Source organism: Saimiri boliviensis, chromosome 19, assembly GCF_048565385.1.
Source record: "Saimiri boliviensis isolate mSaiBol1 chromosome 19, mSaiBol1.pri, whole genome shotgun sequence".
Lineage (NCBI taxonomy): Eukaryota > Metazoa > Chordata > Mammalia > Primates > Cebidae > Saimiri > Saimiri boliviensis.
The window spans coordinates 16,935,329-16,955,439 of NC_133467.1; the positions used below are offsets into that span (position 1 = coordinate 16,935,329).

General features: G+C 40.3%; 1 long non-coding RNA gene across 1 annotated transcript in view; it reads right to left on the reverse strand.

Annotated features, from left to right (window-relative positions):
- Window positions 1–20,111, reverse strand: part of LOC141582237 (uncharacterized) — a 104,357-nt gene that overhangs the window by 72,040 nt on the left and 12,206 nt on the right. The window lies entirely within an intron of this gene.

Consider the following 20,111-nt stretch of genomic DNA (forward strand, 5'->3'; position numbering starts at 1 on the left):
GTATGTTTATTGTGGCACTGTTCAGAATAGCAAAGACTTGGAACCAACCCAAATGCCCATTAGCTGTTACATCTTGTGTTTACATCTTTAATCTATCTGGAGATAACTTTTGTATAAGGTGTGAGGAAGGATATGTCAAAGACAGACTGGATAAAGAAAATGTGGCACATATACACCATGGAAAACTAAGAAGCCATAAAAAAGGATGAGTTCATATCCTTTGCAGGGACATGGATAAAACTGGAAAACATCATTCTCAGCAAACTGACGCAAAAACAGAAAACCAAACACCGCATGTTCTCCCTCATAAGTGGATGTTGAACACTGTGAACACATGCACACAGGGAGGGGAACATCTATTGCAGAGTAGGGGGCTGGGGGAGGGATAGCAGGGGATGGGGGTATTGGGGCAGGATAGCATTAGGAGAAATACCTAATGTAGATGATGGGGTGATGGATGCAGCAAACCACCATGGCATGTGTATACCTATTTAACAATCCTGCATATTCTGCACATATACCCCAGAACTTAAAGTGTAAGTAAATTTAAAAAAAGAAAACTTTTATTTATTTATAAGAAAAAACAAGATTCAAATAGACACAATTAGAAATGACAAGGGGATATTACCTGTGACCCCAGAGAAATATAAACAAGCATCAGAGAATATTATGAACACCTCTATGATTTATAAACTAGAAAATCTAGAAGAAATATATAAATTTCTGGATAAATATACCATCCCAAGACTGAAGCAGAAAAAAATTGGTTATCTGAACAAACCCGTAACAAACTTTGATTTTGAATCAGTAATAAATAGCCTACCAACTCAAAAAAGCCCAGGACCCAGTACATTCACAGCCAAATTCTACCAGATGTATGAAGAAAAGCTGGTACCATTCCTACTGAATTAGTCCAAAAAACTGAAGAGAAAGGACTCCTCCCCAGCTCATTATGTGAGGTTAGCATCATCCTGATACCAAAACCTGGCAGGACAGAAATATAACAAAAAAGGAAAAGCTCAGGTCAATATCTTTGATGAATATCAATAAAAATTCTCAGAAAATATACTTGCAAACTGAATCCAGCAGCACATCAAAAAGCTAATTCACCGTGATCAAGTAGGCTTCGTCTCCAGGACGCAAGTGTGTTCAACAAATCAATAAATGTGATTCATCACATAAACAGAACTAAATACAAAAACGACATGATTATCTCAATAGATGCCTAAAATTCAACACTCCATCATGTTAAAAACTCTCAATAAACTAGGTATTGAAGGAACATACCTCAAAAATAAGAGCCATGTATGACAAGCCCACAGCCAATATCATACTGAATAGGCAAAAGCTAGAAGCATTCCCCTTGAAAACTACCACCAGACAAGGATACCCACTCTCACCACTTCTATTCAACATAGTATGGGAAGTCCTAGCCAGAGCAATCAGGCAAGAGAAAGAAATAATGGTCATTTAAATAGGAATAGATACAATCAAACTACCTCTGTTTGCAGACATGATTTTATATCTAGAAAATCCCACAGTTTGGGTCAAAAAGCTTCTTGAGCTGCTAAACAACTTCAGCATAGTTTCAGGATATACAATCATTGTATAAAAATTACCAGCATTCCTATACATCAATGATAGCTAAACTGAGAGACAAATCAGGAAGGCAATCCCACTCACAACTGCCACAAAATGAATAAAATACCTAGGAATACAGCTAACCAGGGAGATGAAACATCTCTAAAATGAGAATTACAAAACACTGCTCAAAGAAATCAGAAAAGACACATGGAAAACATCCTATGCTCATGGATAGGAAAAACTCATATTATTAAACGGCCATACTGCCCAAAACAAATTAAAGATTCAGTGCTATTCCTACCAAACTATCAATGACATTCTTCACAGAACCAGAAAAAAAAAAGACTGTTTTAAAATTCATATGGAACCAAAGATGAGCCCGAATAGCCAAGATAATCCTAAGCAAAAAGAACAAAGCTGGATGTATCACATTACCCAACTTCAAACTACGCTACAGGGCTACAGTAACCAAAACAGCTTGGTTCTGGCACGAAAAAAGACACACAGACCAATGGAACAGAATAGAGAGTACAGAAATAAGGTCACACACATATGAGCATCTTATCTTTGACAGAAACTTCTTGTGTTATCTGAAAGGGCAGTCACCTGCTTTCATGATGTGTGAGAAGGACAGCTTAACTGTGGAATCCAGATTGGATTGGAGAAGAAAGTAGTTGAGCTGGGAACTGGGCACGTGCTGCCACAGTCCTCAGGAAAGAAGGTAGCATCTGACTTTGGGTGAAGGGAGAGACAAGAAATGACTAAACAGATGATTTCAAGACTGCTTCAATGTGGTGACACTGAGTAATGAGGACAGAGAGGGGAGGAAGGCAACCAAGCAGTTCTCATCCTCACAAGACTAGTCTCCTAAAGGGGCCTCCAGCAGCTGTTTAGTAGAAGAAATACTAGCCAGGCATCTGATATATGACTCATTTCCTGGTGGCTGGAACTTAAGAAAAATCAGTTTACTTCAACCTTAGCTTATTTATCTTAAGAAGAGGCTGTTCCAGCCTTAAATGGTCTATGATTTACAATAGTACTTTGGTGAGAAATATATGTGTTGGGTAACATAAATTAATGATATACTAAATTATACCATTGATGGCAATAAGGACTGAGATTTGTACACTGCTTTACACTTTGCAGAGTTATTTTGCATGTATTATTTAATTTGATCTTAACCCAAACCACTGAAATAAATATAAATATTTCATCTATATTTTACAAATGAGTAAACAGAGACTTCGAGCCTTATCCTCAGGCCGCAGGGAAGTAAGTGGCAGAGCCAAGACTCAAACCTTCCAAAATCTTGGCTTTCTCTAATAGGTGGGAACTTAAAGGTCTCACTTATTTCTCATCAGCTATGAATTCTTGCTGTGTGGAGGATTGCATTAGACTTTATGATTATACTATTATGATTGTCTCAGGTCACTTCTTTATTCTTTGATAAACTTGTTCATCATACATTTACTGATCAACTATTATGTGGTAGGCAATTGGGAATATAGCCATGACTAAAGCATAGTCCCTGCTCAGAAGGACCCAGTCTAGTGAAGGAAGCTACAATTGGAAAGTAAGTATTTACAATATAGTATGCTAAGCATCCTATCTCTGAAGCATTAATGAAGAAATGCTGTGAAATGGTTTATGTCTAGCTCTATTTTAGAGACTCGTATACTCTATTTTACATTATATGGTTTATGGGGAGTGCTGGGAAGATGGCCACCTAAGAACAGCTCAGGACTTCAGCTCCCAGTGAAAGTGCAGAGGGTGAGCAGACGCCGCATTTCCAGACAAATTTTTATTGCCCACAGACCAGGAGATACCCAGGCAGAGGGGTCGCCAGCACCGCAGTCCCAGCCGGTGCAGCTGTTTTGGCCCCCGCAGAGCTGACTTGGCCCGCGCGGCTGCTGTGACCACGCCCTGTTGCTGCGGTTCTCCGTACAAAAGCCACTGGTCTGGGAGCCCTCTTAGCTGGCGATTGGAGCCCTGAGACGGCAGAGTTGCCCATTCATCTGAAATAGCGAGCCAGGCCAGGAGATTCCTAGGCAAAAAATCCGCCAGGAGCCAGCTCCGCTGTTTGAGCCGACTCAATGAGTCGCAGCATGGGAGATCCCAGTGCCTTTTCAACAAGCGACTGGAACGCGGGGTCATTCAACTTAAAAGAAAAGACTCTGAGTCAGGGAGCCAGGTGATCAGGCTCGGTTGGTCCCACCCCCCAACCACCAACAACGAAAACAAAAACAGTAATGGAAAACCCTCTGGGTTGAGCCCTTCACACCAAGCACAGCTGAACCAAGGACGGTCCTGTTCGGTGGGAGAGGGGCATCCGCCATTACTGAGACTCTCCACCGCTACAGAGGCAGGCCACCCACCGTTGCCGAGGCAACCTGCCACAACAGAGAGAGTCTGCCATAACAGAGGCGGGGCCACCGTTGTCGAGACAGTTCTAACTACACCCATATAAACAGGACAGCAGGGAAGAGCACAGGGCAGCTGGGCGGAGCCCACAGCAGCTCTGCAAAGCCTCTGCGGGCAGGCAGTGGCTAGGCGTGCTGCTAGCTGGGCGGGGCAGACCTGAAAGAAAAATCAAAAAAGGCAGTAGTGCAACGGAAACTCATAAAGCCCCAACTCCCCAGGACAAAGCACCTGAGAACAAAAAGTGCTTTATGAGTTCAGCTGCAGCAGACCTAAATGTACCTGCCCAGCAGCTCTGAACGAACAACGGAGCTCACAGCTCAGGACTTAAGCCCCAGTAAAAGATAGACTGTCTCCACAAGTAGCTCCCTGACCCTCATAGATCCGAAGACTCATCTCATAAAGGAGAGAACGGACTGACAGTAGGCGAGCATCCTTCTGGGACAAAGATAGCAGAAGAGGAAACTGGTAGCAACCCTTACTGTTCTGCAGCTGCTGCAGGTGATCCCCAGGCAAGCAGGGCCCGGAGAGGACCTCAGCAGTCCTACAGCAGAGGGGCCAGACTGTTAGAAGGAAAGGTTAAAAAAAAAAAAAAGAAGTAACTTCAGCATCCACGAACTAGAAGCTCACTCAGAGACCCAATCTGAAAGACAGTAACTACAAAGACAACAGGTGGATAAACCCACAAAAATGGGAAGAAACCAGCGCAAAAAAGATGAAAACTCCCGAAACCAGAACACCTCTCCTCCTAAAAGGGATCACAACTCCTCACCAGCAAGGGAACCAGATCGGATGGAGAAGGAGGGTGATGAAATGACAGAATCAGACTTCAGAAGGTGGGTAGTAAGAAACTACAGTGAGCTAAAAGAACATGTTCTAACCCAATGCAAAGAAACTAGGAACCTTGAAAAAAGATTGGACGAAATGCTAACGAGAATGGACAGCATAGAGAGGAATATAAGTGAATTGATGGAGCTGAAGAACACAACACGAGAACTTCATGAAGCATGTACAAGCTTCAACAGCCGAAATGACCAAGCAGAAGAAAGATTATCAGAGGTCGAAGATCAACTCAATGAAATAAAAAGAGAAGGCAAGAACAGAGAAAAAAGCGCAAAAAGGAATGAACAAAATCTTCAAGAAATGTGGGACTATGTGAAAAGACCTAATCTACCTCTGATAGGTGTACCTGAATGTGATGAAGAGAATGAATCCAAGCTGGAAAATACTCTTCAGGATATTATCCAGGAAAACTTCCCCAACCTAGCAAGGCAGGCCAATATTCAAATACAGGAAATACAGAGAACACCACAAAGATATTCCTCAAGAAGAGCAACCCCAAGGCACATAATCGTAAGATTCACCAGGGTTGAAATGAAAGAGAAAATGCTAAGGGCAGCCAGAGAGAAAGGTTGGGTTACCCACAAAGGGAAGCCCATTAGACTCACAGCAGATCTCTCAGCAGAAACCCTACAAGCCAGAAGAGATTGGGGGCTAATATTCAACATCCTTAAAGAAAAGAACTTTCAACCCAGAATCTCCTATCCAGCCAAACTAAACTTCATAAGTGAAGGAAAAATAAAATCCTTTGAGAACAAGCAAGTACTCAGAGATTTCATCACCACCAAACCTGCTCTACAAGAACTCCTGAAAGAGGCTCTACACATGTAAAGGAACAACCGGTACCAGCCACTCCAAAAACACACCAAATGGTAAAAGAGTACCAACACAATCAAGAATCTGCATCAACTAACCAACAAAACAGCCAGGTAGCATCAAAATGACAGTATCAAATTCACACATAACAATACTATCCCTGAATGTCAATGGACTAAATGCCCCAATCAAAAGACACAGACTGGCAAATTGGATAAAAAGCCAAAACCCATCAGTGTGCTGTAACCAGGAAACCCATCTTACATGCAAGGATACACAAAGGCTCAAAATAAAGGGGCAGAGGAAGATCTACCAAGCAAATGGAGAGCAAAAAAAGGCAGGAGTTGCAATTCTCATCTCTGATAAAATAGATTGTAAAGCAACAAAGATCAAAAGAGACAAAGACGGATATTACATAATGGTAAAAGGATCACTGCAACAAGAAGAGCTAACGATCCTAAATATATACGCACCCAATACAGGAGCACCCAGATACATAAGGCAAGTTCTTAATGACTTACAAAGAGACTTAGACTCCAACACAACAATAGTGGGAGACTTTAACACCCCATTGTCAATATTAGACAGATCAACCAGACAGAAAATCAACAAGGACATCCAGGACCTGAACTCAGACCTGGAACGAGCAAACCTAATAGACATTTACAGAACTCTCCACCCCAAATCCACAGAATATACATTCTTCTCAGCACCACATCACACCTACTCTAAAATCGACCACATAATTGGCAATAAATCACTCCTCAGCAAATGCAAAAGAACGGAAATCATAACAAACAGTCTCTCAGACCACAGTGCAATTGAGTTAGAACTCAGAATGCAGAAACAAACTCAGAACCGCACAGCTTCATGGAAACTGAACAACTTGCTCTTGAATGTTGACTGGATAAACAATGAAATGAAGGCAGAAATAAAGGTGTTCTTCGAAACCAATGAGAATGAAGACACAACATACCAGAATCTCTGGGACACATTTAAAGCAGTCTCTAGAGGAAAATATATAGCAATGAGTGCCCACATGAGAAGAAAGGAGAGATCTAAAATTGACACCCTATCATCAAAATTGAAAGAGCTAGAGGAGCAAGATCAAAAAAACTCAAAACCTAGCAGAAGACAGGAAATAACTAAGATCAGAGCAGAACTGAAGGAAATAGAGACACAAAAAACTCTTCAAAAAATCAATAAATCCAGGAGCTGGTTTTTCGAAAAGATCAACAAAATAGACAGACCACTAGCCAGATTAATAAAAAAGAAAAGAGAGAATAACCAAATTGATGCAATAAAAAATGATAAAGGGGATATCACCACAGATTCCACAGAAATTCAAACCATCATCAGAGACTATTACAAACAACTCTATGCACATAAACTAGTAAACCTGGAAGAAATGGATAAATTCCTGGACACCTGCATCCTCCCAAGCCTAAACCCGGAAGAAGCCGAAAGCCTGAATAGACCAATAACAAGGTCTGAAATCGAGGCAGCAATAAAGAGCCTACCACCCAAGAAAAGCCCAGGTCCAGATGGGTTCACAGCCGAATTCTACCAGACATACAAAGAGGAGCTGATACCATTCCTTCTGAAACTATTCCAGATAATCTAAAAAGAAGAAATCCTTCCCAAATCATTTCATGAGACAAACATCATCCTGATACTAAAACCTGGCAGAGACTCAACAAGAAAAGAAAATTTCAGGCCAGTATCCATGATGAACATAGATGCAAAAATCTTCAATAAAATACTGGCAAACCAATTGCAGCAGCATATCAAAAAGCTCATCCACCATGATCAAGTAGGATTCATCCTGGGGATGCAAGGCTGGTTCAACATACGCAAGTCCATAAACGTAATTCACCACATAAACAGAACCAAAGACAAAAACCACATGACTATCTTAACTGATGCAGAGAAGGCGTTTGACAAAATTCAACAGCGCTTTATGCTTAAAAACCCTCAATAAACTAGGTATTGACGGAACGTATCTCAAAACAGTAAAAGCTATTTACAACAAACCAACAGCCAATATCATAGTGAATGGGCAAAAACTGGAAGCATTCCCTTTGAAATCTGGCACTAGACAAGGATGCCCTCTCTCACCACTCGTATTCAATATAGTACTGGAAGTTCTAGCCAGAGCAATCAGGCAAGAAAAAGGAATAAAGGGTATTCAAATTGGAAAGGAGGAAATCAAATTGTCTTATTTGCAGATGACATGATTTTATATCTAGAAGACCCCATTGTCTCAGCCCAAAATCTCCTGAAACTGATAAACAACTTCAGCAAAGTCTCAGGATACAAAATCAACGTGCAAAAATCACAAGCATTCCTATTCCTTAAAGAGAGCCAAATTAAGAACAAACTGCCATTCACAATTGCTACAAACAGAATAAAATACCTAGGAATACAACTAACAAGGAACGTAAAGGACCTCTTCAAGGAGAACTACAAGCCATTGCTCAATGAAATAAGAGAGGATACAAACAGATGGAGAAACATTCCATGTTTATGGTTAGGAAGAATCAACATCATGAAAATGGCCATATTGCCCAAAGTAATTTACAGATTCAACGCTATTCCCATCAAGCTACCAATGACCTTCTTCACAGAACTGGAAAAAAAAACACCTTAAACTTCATATAGAACCAAAAGAGAGCCCGCATAGCCAAGTCAATTCTAAGCAAAAAAAAACAAAGCAGGAGGCATTACACTACCAGACTTCAAACTATACTACAAGGCTACAGTAATCAAAACAGCATGGTACTGGTACCAAAACAGAGATATAGACCAATGGAACAGAACAGAGGCCTCAGAGGAAATACAACATACCCACAACCATCTGATCTTTGACAAACCTGACAAAAACAAGCAATCTGGAAATGACTCCCTGTTTAATAAATGGTGTTGGGAAAACTGGCTAGCCATGTGCAGAAAGCAGAAACAGGACCCCTTCCTGACACCTTACACCAACATTAACTCCAGATGGATTAAAGACTTAAACATCAGACCTAACACCATAAAAACCCTAGAAGAAAATCTAGGCAAAACCATTCAGGACATAGGCATAGGTGAGGACTTCATGACCAAAATGCCAAAAGCAATGGCAACAAAAGCCAAAATAGACAAATGGGACCTACTCAAACTCCACAGCTTCTGCACGGCAAAAGAAACAGTCAGTAGAGTGAATCAGCAACCAACAGAATGGGAAAAAATTTTTGCAGTCTACCCATCTGACAAGGGGCTGATATCCAGAATTTACAAAGAACTAAACCAGATCTACAAGAAAAGAAACAAACAAGCCCATTCAAAAATGGGCGAAGGATATGAACAGATACTTTACAAAAGAAGACATACAGGAGGCCAACAAACATATGAAAAAATGCTCAACATTACTGGTCATTAGAGAAATGCAAATCAAAACCACATTGAGATACCATCTCACACCAGTTCGAATGGCGATCATTAAAAAATCTGGAAACAACAGATGCTGGAGAGGATGTGGAGAAATAGGAACACTTTTACACTGCTGGTGGGAGTGTAAATTAATTCAACCATTGTGGAAGACAGTGTGGCAATTCCTCAATGACCTAAAAATAGAAATCCCATTTGACCCAGCAATCCCATTACTGGGTATATATCCAAAGGATTATAAATCATTCTACTATAAGGACACATGCACACGAATGTTCATTGCAGCACAGTTTACAATAGCAAAGACCTGGAACCAACCCAAATGCCCAACGATGATAGATTGGATAGGAAAAATTTGGTACATATACACCATGGAATATTACGCAGCCATCAAAAATGATGAGTTTGTGTCCTTTGTAGGGACATGGATGAACCTGGAAACCATCATTCTCAGCAAACTGACACAAGAGCAGAAAATCAAACACCACATGTTCTCACTCGTAGGCGGGTGTTGAACAATGAGAACACATGGACACAGGGAGGGGAGCACTACACACTGGGGTCCGTTGAGGGGAAATGGAGGAGGGACGGGGGGGTGGGGAGGTGGGAAGAGATAGCATGGGGAGAAATGACAGATACAGGCAAGGGGACGGAAGGCAGAAAACCACACTGCCATGTGTGTACCTATGCAACAATCTTGCTTGTTCTTCACATGTACCCCCAAACCTAAAATGCAATAAAAATTTAAAAAAATAAAAAATAGATTATATGGTTTATGTCTAGCTTTATTTTATTTGGAGATGGCACCATCTCATTTCCTTCACAGATTAAACCTTTGACAAGTGGTTCAAGACCCCTCTCCTTGGTCAAGACTCCTCTGACTTAAGGTTACCATACCCTGTTGTTTTTAGAACCCTAACACACTCTCTCTTTTGTCACCATCTATGGTATGTTTATTTTGTTTGTTCATTGTTTACTATATGTTTTCAGTACTTCTGTGGAGAGCATTATGGTAGACACTCAGTAGTTTCATCAGGTGAGTACCATAGGTAATATTTATTATTAATTCATATCACTCAATCTGAACATGGTAGGCAATCAATAAACATTTGTTTAATTGACTGAGGTCCCCAGATTAAGAATCCACATGGCTGAGAGGTATCAAAATGAATCTCCTAAAAGTACTTCCATTAAACCAAGAAAGTGAATTCAAGAGCAGCTATAGTGCTTCCCTAGAGTATTTCAATTTGATACGTTTAATTCACAGGCCCCCACCCCCCTTGATCCCCTTCCACCCATAGTGTCAAGGGATGCAACAACCACATTCAGATTGTGTAAGCTCCCTGTTGTTGGGGAGAAAGGAACACTTTGACTCTTTAATGTCATTTTGTGAAAAAGATCTTGATCCAGCAGGGAAGATGTTAAGAACCAATAAAAAAAAATTTATTGTTGGTATTTTTACCCGCATCCTGTTTCTGGCTGTGCTGCTGCCTTCTGAAGGGCCTTGGCACATATGCTGCCTCTAAATGCCAGTTTTCCCATCTGTAAAATAATCCCTGTCCTTGATCCTCAACTCACAGGGGTGTTTGGAAACCTAGGCAGGTGATGTCTGTGCTGTGCGTGCAGGTTCCTGGACAAAAGGCATTGTATAAATAAAGGAACTCACTCCTATTTATAGCATACACAGCAGTTTAGAAGCATTTAATGCCCTGTCCCCTTTCCTTGTGTCTTTTCACCCAAAAGTCTCACCTCTGGTTGTGCCCAGAAGTACAACCATTCTGATCTATCTGTAGCAAGATTAATTGAACAAGACTCTTCGAAATCCCAACTAGTTTACCCAGCCTGCCTGTCTTTCAGGGCTCTTGCAAGCTCTTCTCTTTATTGAGAAAGGGAAAAAAGACATCAGTTGGAATGGCAACTCCTTGGTTCCTTTATCAGGTCAGCTTTTTCCTGAAGGGTCTCCTTGGCCCCTCAAGGCATCTCCTCATCTGAAACTCACTTCACACTGTGATGGCTGGATGCAGAGATGCTCTTGTTCTGTTTCCTTGGCAACGACTTCTGTTTGTTGATAACAAAGTTTACTGTGTGTTTGTTATTATTTTTCCCCCTGCCTTATAGTACAAGAGGGGTGAATAAACTCTGTGGATTTGGTGAAACAAAGGGGGCCATCTGGTGAGTGACAGGAAGAGGGAAGAGGAAGAACAGAAAACCTCTAGAAAGGCCTCTGCTGGGTCTTTGGGGGCTACAGAGTAGTTATTCATTTAACAAAAGCTGTTAAAACCAGGAAGCGGCCCGGCGCAGTGGCTCACGCCTGTAATCCCAGCACTTTGGGAGGCCGAGGCGGGTGGATCACGAGGTCAAGAGATCGAGACCATCCTGGTCAACATGGTGAAACCCCATCTCTACTAAAAATACAAAAAATTAGCTGGGCATGGTGGCGCATGCCTGTAATCCCAGTTACTCAGGAGGCTGAGGCAGGAGAATTGCCTGAACCCAGGAGGCGGAGGTTGCGGTGAGCCAAGATTGCGCCATTGCACTCCAGCCTGGGTAACAAGAGCGAAACTCCGTCTCAAAAAAAAAAAAAAAAAACAGGAACCACTTTCTCTAGAATAACTTAAAGGCAGGTAAATAAAGACTTTGACATGACAGACCAATTCCTATGCAAATCATAACAGGGGACTCCAGAGAAGTACTGAAAATCTCTTCGGGGTTTTCAACTGCACAACCAACCACATTTCCTATGTTTTCCTCATCCTCAATGAACTTAAATATCATGGATCCACAGGCATTTACTAAGGGACTACTCAGAGCAAGGCCCTACGATGAACAAAAACCTTTCTTAGGGTCAACATATCGCATGCATCCTGAAAGCACAAGTATATTCTAATGGTTTTACTTAACGTTAGCTTAGTATATATCCTTATTTTTCTTAATTTGGAAGACTTGGCATAGTTGCGTCAAAAAAGACAACTTCAAGACTTGTGAGTTTGAGAAAGAGGAGCATTCTAACCCATTTCAACTGCTAAGCTTTGAAACCTGCATATGTTAAGTTACTGTTAATTCTTTGTGTTGCCACCAAGTACAACTCTTACATTACAACAAGAGCAAGGTGGATGGAGTGGGGATAAATCAGTCTGAATATCAACTACAGGTAGAAAAAGTGTACATAGAGTTTTTTTTTTTCAGCCTTTTATTCATGCATTCGTCACCTAATCATTGGATTCTGATTATTTGCCTACAATACAAGGCACTAGGGGTATAGTAGTGAAGAAAACAATAGAACATCTCTGCCTTTGCAGAAGCTGTAATCTCTTTCAGTCCCATAATCAGTGTTGATGTTCACATATGTGCTTCCGGTATTAGCAGAAATTTGATGTAAGATGTAAAGTTGCCACCCCCAAAGTTTACCACAAAATTATACAACTTCAGAGTAGAAAGAACCTTCTGAGACCACTATCTCCAACCTCCTATTTAAAGCAAAAATTTGTTTCAAGCATCCCTTGAGGTGCTTACCACTTTCCACCTACTCCTTCATCTCTCACTTTTTAAAAAAAAAGTTTAGATGGAGTCTCGCTCTGTCTCCTAGGCTGGAGTGTAATGGCGTGATCTCAGCTCACTGCCACCTCTACCTCCCAGATTCAAGCAATTCTCCTTCCTCAGCCTCCTGAGTAGCCAGAACTACAGGCGTGTGCCATCACACCCAGCTAATTTTTTGTATTTTAGTAGAGACAGGGTTTCACCATGTTAGCCAGGATGGTCTCGATCTCCTGACCTCGTGATCCATATGCCTCAGCCTCCCAAAGTGCTGGGACTACACACCTGAGCCACCGTGCCTGGCCCATCTTTCACTTGTTATCTAGCAGTGACTTTACTTAAAGAACATTCCCCAAATCTATCTGACCACATCTGTTTTCTGACTAAGTCTAAGGGTCCCGTAGCTGGTCTCTCTGCTTCCATTCTTTTCCTCCTTCAAAATCCATTTTCTACACAGCTGACAGAGTGATCTTTTAAAAATGCAAATCAGAAAATGTCTTCTCTTCTTAAAACCCTCCAAAGGTTCTTGGCTGCACTTAGATTAAAATGTTAACTTTCTATCCTCCCCATAAGCCCCTGACATGCTTGGGTCTCCACCCACCTCTCTGACCTCACATGACTGCCATCCCAGGGCAGCACTCATCACTATCTCTGGCATAATTGCTTCACTGATTATCGCTGTCACTGTCCGCGACCCCAACCACCACACACACACACACACACACACACACACACACCAAAACACACACTAAAAACTTAGCTCCTTGGCAGCCATTGCTTTGTCTGATTTGTTTATTTCTACTTATTAAAAAAAAAGTCTTGCAAAGTAGGGCATTCCTAATTATTTGTTACATTTTTTAAAATCCGGCGTTTTGATGCCTCTTTTAGTGACAAGAACTATCTGTATTATAAAGGTCCCCAATGTATATATTAAGAGTTTAGTTTTTTCATATATTGTGCAAAATTTTCTCTCCACTTACATGAAATAAACCCATTTCCTATTTATGTAAGCTCTTTAAATGTTACATGGAGCTTCTATGCCTTACTACATTTTTTTGTTTTCCAAGCTAAACACTAACAGTTGCTTTAACCTTTTGACCTGTGCTGATTTTTAAATTATTCTCTCTCTTGTTTCCTTTTCTCTTGAAAACTACCAGTTTGCCTAGTTTCCTCTTAAAATGTACGGATTGGTTTACTTATACATCACAGCTATCTAGGGAAGACAAGATGAGTCAATTAACAGAAAACATTTGGCTGGTGAAAAAGAAACTTGATCCAATGTTGTAAAATGTCTATTGATCACTTACATGAAACTAGTTTAATGTCTGACCAATTAAACCTAATTGAAGTCTCTGCTCTGCCAAGCCAAGTACACCTTCCATAGGATTTTAAGCAATGAACTGATGTGCGTATAGTGGAAGGAACTGCAACCAATCCTCTGTTCGTAACTGCTCTGAATATATGCTGGTTCTCAATAAATATGATATCAAAATAATTATAATAAAGTTATGTGAAATCTAAGATGTGGTAATTAATGAAGAAGTATTTGAACTGTCAGTGGCATCTTGAGCCCTAAAGGGAAAAATAATAACCTGACAATATAAGTGAAATATGAGATCAACCAATTAATTAGCAGAATAATTTAATCTGATGCTCTGAAAGTGGGCCAATTAAAATTCACTGTTACTATTTAACATTGATTAAGCAAGGTGCTAGATCCTGAACACAGTTTGAAAATAAACCTATTCCTACCCTCAGGGAACTTAAAGCTAATTTAAGCAGCTGTATATGAAAGGACAAAGGAACAAGAGGTGTGGTGTCGATTTGATTTACTTCCTGGGGCTTGTTCTGCGGAAGAAATAGAGCAGCAGAGGGCTGTCATCACCACTTCACTCTTCCAACCTTCTCTTCTGCTCACTCACCAGCTCCATTCTCATCTAACCTCCACCGGAGATAGGAGAGGTAAAGTTAGGACAGAAGAAATGATTTAAAAAACAAAAACGAAACAAGCTTTCCAGAAAATGTGGAATCTTCTACACTTGCGCTAGTTAGTGGAAAAGAGGAGCCCAGATATAATTAAGTGCCTTTGATAATTCATTAGGAATAATTTATCAGCTACTAATGAAACAACAATAACAACAAATACAAAAACAACTGAAACCATCTTGCCTTCCAGCTTACTTAAGGGAATGCATGTACCCACTCAAATTTAATGATGATACGAGGATAAATCACAAAGTAGACCATTAACTGCTCATTTAACTTTAATGAATTCTGATCTCTGAAATAAGTAATAATAGTCTAAATGCATTTATAATCTGCAAAATGTTCTTTAACTTGTCATAAGCCTTGTCTTTGTGAAATACTTGAGTATTATGGTCTTCCCTCCAAGACCTCTGCTCCCAGTGTTGGCTGACCAACATTTTGGTGTCACAACACTGTCCCTGAAAAGAGACTTCGCCATTCCTTCCATCTTACTAGAAGGAAAACAGGAGAGGAACCTCCCTTTTCTTCTTCTTTTCAGAACTCCACGTATACAGTTTGGACACTGAATTGCCTTTCTAGCAGTTTCAGTAGATTGTGTTGAGGTATTTATCCTGTTCTCTTCTCCTTGGAAAGCATTTGCATTCATATGGAAGATGTTGGAGAAAACTAATTCTGGCCGTACACTAAACAAAGCTCTCTGTCTCAAAAGAGACTCACCCAAGGCAGAGGACTGACAACCATCACACTTTCATTAGAACATTCAGCAATGTAATAGGCCAAAATGGATGCTAATTTGCCAAAGTGTGTCGCAGGCTGCTCAAACACACTAAATTATTGTGCTTTGCACAAAAGAGTTATGGATTCTGCTCAAGTTATTATCAACCCACAGAACAACATTTACCAACAGCTATGTTCCACTTATGTGTTCATGACTCTGGGTTAAGTTTGCCTAAACCAATCGCACTGCCCATAGCTTGACTTGATTTCTTGATATGCATTTCCATGAAAACAGAATGGTAGCACTAATGAAAGCTATGAGTAATTGAGCTCTTACTGAAGTTTACTAAAGCTAAGTGCTTTCCATGCATTATTTCATTAAATCCTCACAACTTATGAGGTAGACATTACACTGAATTCCCATTGTATAGAGAGAAAGAAATTGAAGCTTAAAAGTTAAATAACATAGTAATTATCAGAGAAAAATGCGTAAGCCCAAGCCTGTCTGGTATGTTCTCCTTTCTTGGAACCTGTGTGATTTATTCTTCACTGATAATAATGTGCTAGGGTATAAAGGCCATATCATTGCTTGAACATACATGGTTTTGACAACATACATGTCATTGTTCTAACTACACATCAGTATGCTTCTCCCCTGTGTCCACTGACTTAATCTCTCCTTAAATCTTTTTATGCATTGTACATGCTTATAACAATTTTACAGCAAATTTCTGGAACCTGAGAGTGCTAGCATCTCCATGGTGATCACTCTTTCTCCAATGTGTCCATGGTCACATTTGCACTATGTTATAACATCTAGTTAATTGAGTTAACTTACATTATTTTCCTCATCAGCCTACTCTAAAATTAGTAATTTGAACCACCACCTATGCTCGGAAAGAAGAAATGGAGAAGAAAATGGAGGGTGTTTTTTTTTTTTTTTTTTTTTTTTTTTTTTTGACAGTTGCTATGTATCACTTTCTTTGTCTTGAGACTTAAAAAAAAAAGTTAGAAATTGTAGCAGATTGAGAACTTTGAGTCATATCTATTTTCCTCTGCAGTTTTCTACTCTTCCTTGAAATTCTTGGGGTCTCCTATTTATTTAGGGTTGCAAAGTTTGGTTAAAAGTCTGGTTGCCCCAAAGTAACCTGTACAAAAGCATCTCTCTTCATTAGTTCCCCAATCCAGCCACCAAGGGCCACACAGCCATAGGGAAGTTTATATTTGCTTTTTGCCTGGAACTCACGATTTTAATATTTCTTCCCACCCAGAAGGGAAAGGTCCAGGGCACAAATAACATGGAACATCAAAGTAATTATCTGCGTGTTTCAGGGCTAGTGAGGTCATAGTGTACCTAGGTGACACTGTGGAAGTGATTTTGCCTAACCTGACCCAGACCCCTTTCTCTAGAATGACCCTGGTTCCTTTGTCATTCTAACTGGGGGTGTTCTGAGGGCTGGAGAGATGACATGATTGATCAGAGTTACACAAGTAGTTAGCCACAAGGCTGAGATCAGATACCTATTCTAACTTCTGCTTCATCCACTGTTTTGGCCATCTCATCATACTCTTTCTCTGAGCTAAATTCAAGAAATCCAGACTGTGAAAAATAATGACTCTGACGCTGTCTTTCCCTCAACTGAACCTAAGAGAAAAGTCCTCAATGATCAAACATACCGGGCACACTCTTACTACCATGTAGGTAGCCAGATAACCAGGGAGTGCTGCCGGGGCACAGGAAGGGTGAAGGTGAGTCATCATTCTGATTGACAAACAGACACTCCTCCCTGGTCTCATGAGTTTTATAGACAGAGTGAAGCAGAGCACCAAAGTAATTACTTCAATTATGCAAATCAATGACCCAATTAGGAACTTCCTTTTGTACAGAGTCCCAGCATTCGCAAGCCCGGTCAGCTGCTCAAATGACCAAATTTTACCTGGTCTCATTAACACGTCATCCTTAAAATGCATGTTCACCCAGCTAATGTAATCGCTTGGTCTCTGCAAATGGAATTCTTCCCAAATGTGGGTCTTAGTAGTTTAAAAAATTTTAAAGGCACAGTAAGTACCTTATATATAGGCTGTTGACTGTTAATAGTTCTACAAAATGGAGAGAGGACCATTCAAATGCAGATGGCACAATTACTGACTGTCAACCTGTCTCTCTCGGGGTCCTTCTCCAGGATTGCTGCCCCTTTGCCAACCCCACCGTGGTTTGAGGAAGCTGACATATATTTTTGATTCTTTGGTGAGGCATAAGGAATGGGAGAATTCCAAGCCACATCTATATATCCAGAACAATGCATCAGGTTTAGATAATACTTGATTAGTAACAAAAATTGAAGCTGGCCTTGTACTTGCTCCTCAAAACGATAATTGGGTTCTGACTTTATTTTGCCTCCTCACTTAGTTTCTTGTAACATTCACCCACCTATCCCAATGGCTTCTTCTTTTCCTAAATGCAATTTCATGATGAAAATTTGAAGATACTGTGAGAGCAGTTGATTGTCAGGGAAGACAGTTGTCTCTGCCTCTCTCTTCTTAGAGACGTTAATAAAACACTATTGAACACTTTCATTTCAAATAGCCAGAGAGAAAGATGCATATGTAAGGAAATTGATTTGTCAGATATGTAATATACAATTATACCATGTTTTAAATAAAATGTATGTAGTTTAAATTTATATATATTATATGTGTAATGCACATTTTATTTAAATATACAATACTGTATTAGGAAAACCCAACAATATATTTTAGAAAATTGAATGCTCATTTTAAAAAAGCCTATAATTTTTGTACCTATGGAATATTTCGGAAAGTTAATTTTCTCTACAGACTGTGGTAATTTTAACAAGAATATCCTAATGTGACTCAGATGCTCACAAGCAACTTCCATGTATTGAAAATTGGTTCTGAAATAGGATTTTAGGCTGTCATTTTCATAAATGAGATTATATTTTGTGCATGTAGTTCCATTTTTAATAATTTTTAAATATGAAATTAATATAAAAACTCCATTGAAATTTTTTTAAGGGCAAAGGCACTACTCTTTATCTGATTGCTTCACTCCCTAAAACCTTCTGAGGACTTCATCAAGGCATTGCATCTTCCGGCAGCCATATTACTGTTACTCTGTTAATGTATTTCATGAAGACAACAACACTAAGTATGTAGATTTGCTATAGGCTGGAAGTTGCCATCTAGGAACAAGTAATTGAACAGCAAGTCGTATCTTGTATCTGAAACATCATAAATGCTGTTAAAGCATTATTTCTGAGTTTGTCTGTGAGGGTGTTTCTGGAAGAGACTGGCACTTGAATCAATAAACTGAGTAAGAAAGATCCACTCTTATACTCAACTTGGCAGGTACCATCCAATGAGCTGAGGACCCAGATAGAACAAAAAGGTAGAGGAAGACGAATGATCTCTTTCACTTCTGGAACTAAGAAACCCTTATTCGCTTGCCTTTGGACATCAGAACTCCAGGTTTTATGGCCTTTGGACTCTTTGATTTCCATGAGCAGTGCCCCCAGTTCTCATGCTTTCAGCCTCAGACTGAAGTTACCCTGTCTTCTCTCCTGGTTCTCAGGCCTCTGGACTTAGACCGAGGCATCCTAGTGGCTTCCCTGGGTCTCCAGCTTGCAGACGGGCTATGGGAGACTTCTTGGCCTCCATGATCCTGCATGTTATTTCCCCTAATAACTAACTAACTAACTTCCTTCCCCCCTTTCTTATCTTTTCCTTCCTTCTCCCCTTCCTTTTCTCCTTTCTTTTCTTCCCTTTTTGCCTTTCTTCCTTCCTCCTTTTCCCCCTTTCTTCTCTCCTTCCTACTTCCTCCTTTCTTATCTTTCCCTCCCTCCCTTTTCTTCCCTCTCTCCTTCCCTCCCTTCCTTCTTCTCTCTCCTTCTGTCCTGTCTGTCTTTCTCTCTCCGTCTTTCATTTTCTATTGGTTCTGTTTCACCGAAGAACCTTAGAATGATTCTACGTTCTTCCTTCCTCTCAGACGGCCCTTTCTCAGCATGACATTTTACTTCTACCCACATGAAATTAGATGCTGCCCTCAAGAATCTGTCTATGTCTCCTTCTTTTCTTTTTCTTTATGTTCTTCCTTAGTCATCTTAAGCCTACTCAAGGCTATTTACTATTATCTTATGTAGGGCTTCATCCTCCTCAATCTTCGGGGCCAAACTTTCTCTAAATTCAACTTTTTTTTTAATTTCCATGATGAGCATCTTCACGCATCCCAAACTAAGCGTATCAGTTATTCCCGAAAAGTTTGCTGTTGTTTTATGTTCTTTTTTCAGGCTACCATGAGAAGATTTTCTCAGACATTCAGCCTTAAAACTTTTGAGTCATCCTTGACCTTTTCCCCCTTGGCTCGGCACATCTAATCGATTGGTGGTCTCTCAGCTAACTCCCTTTCTTTCACTCCCTTCCTATCGGCCCAACTTAAACATTCATTCTCTTCTCACCTAGGTCATTAAAATGGTCTCCTAACCATCCTCTCTGCCTCCATTCCCACCAATATCGACTACACACTTTAATTGCAAAATGTCCATTTCTGATCATATCTCTCATTGACTAAGGTTGTTAAGGACACCCGTAATCTAACAACTAAGGGTCACAATGCTCAGGTTCTATTTGAAGCCTCTCCTACTTCACTTTCCAACATAAAATCAAACACTCACTTTTGTTTACCCTTTACCCCATTAAGCAGACCCCTTTGCTGCTTCCCCCAGACATCTAAAATTTTGTTGTCTCTATCTGTTTTGATTAGAAAGCTC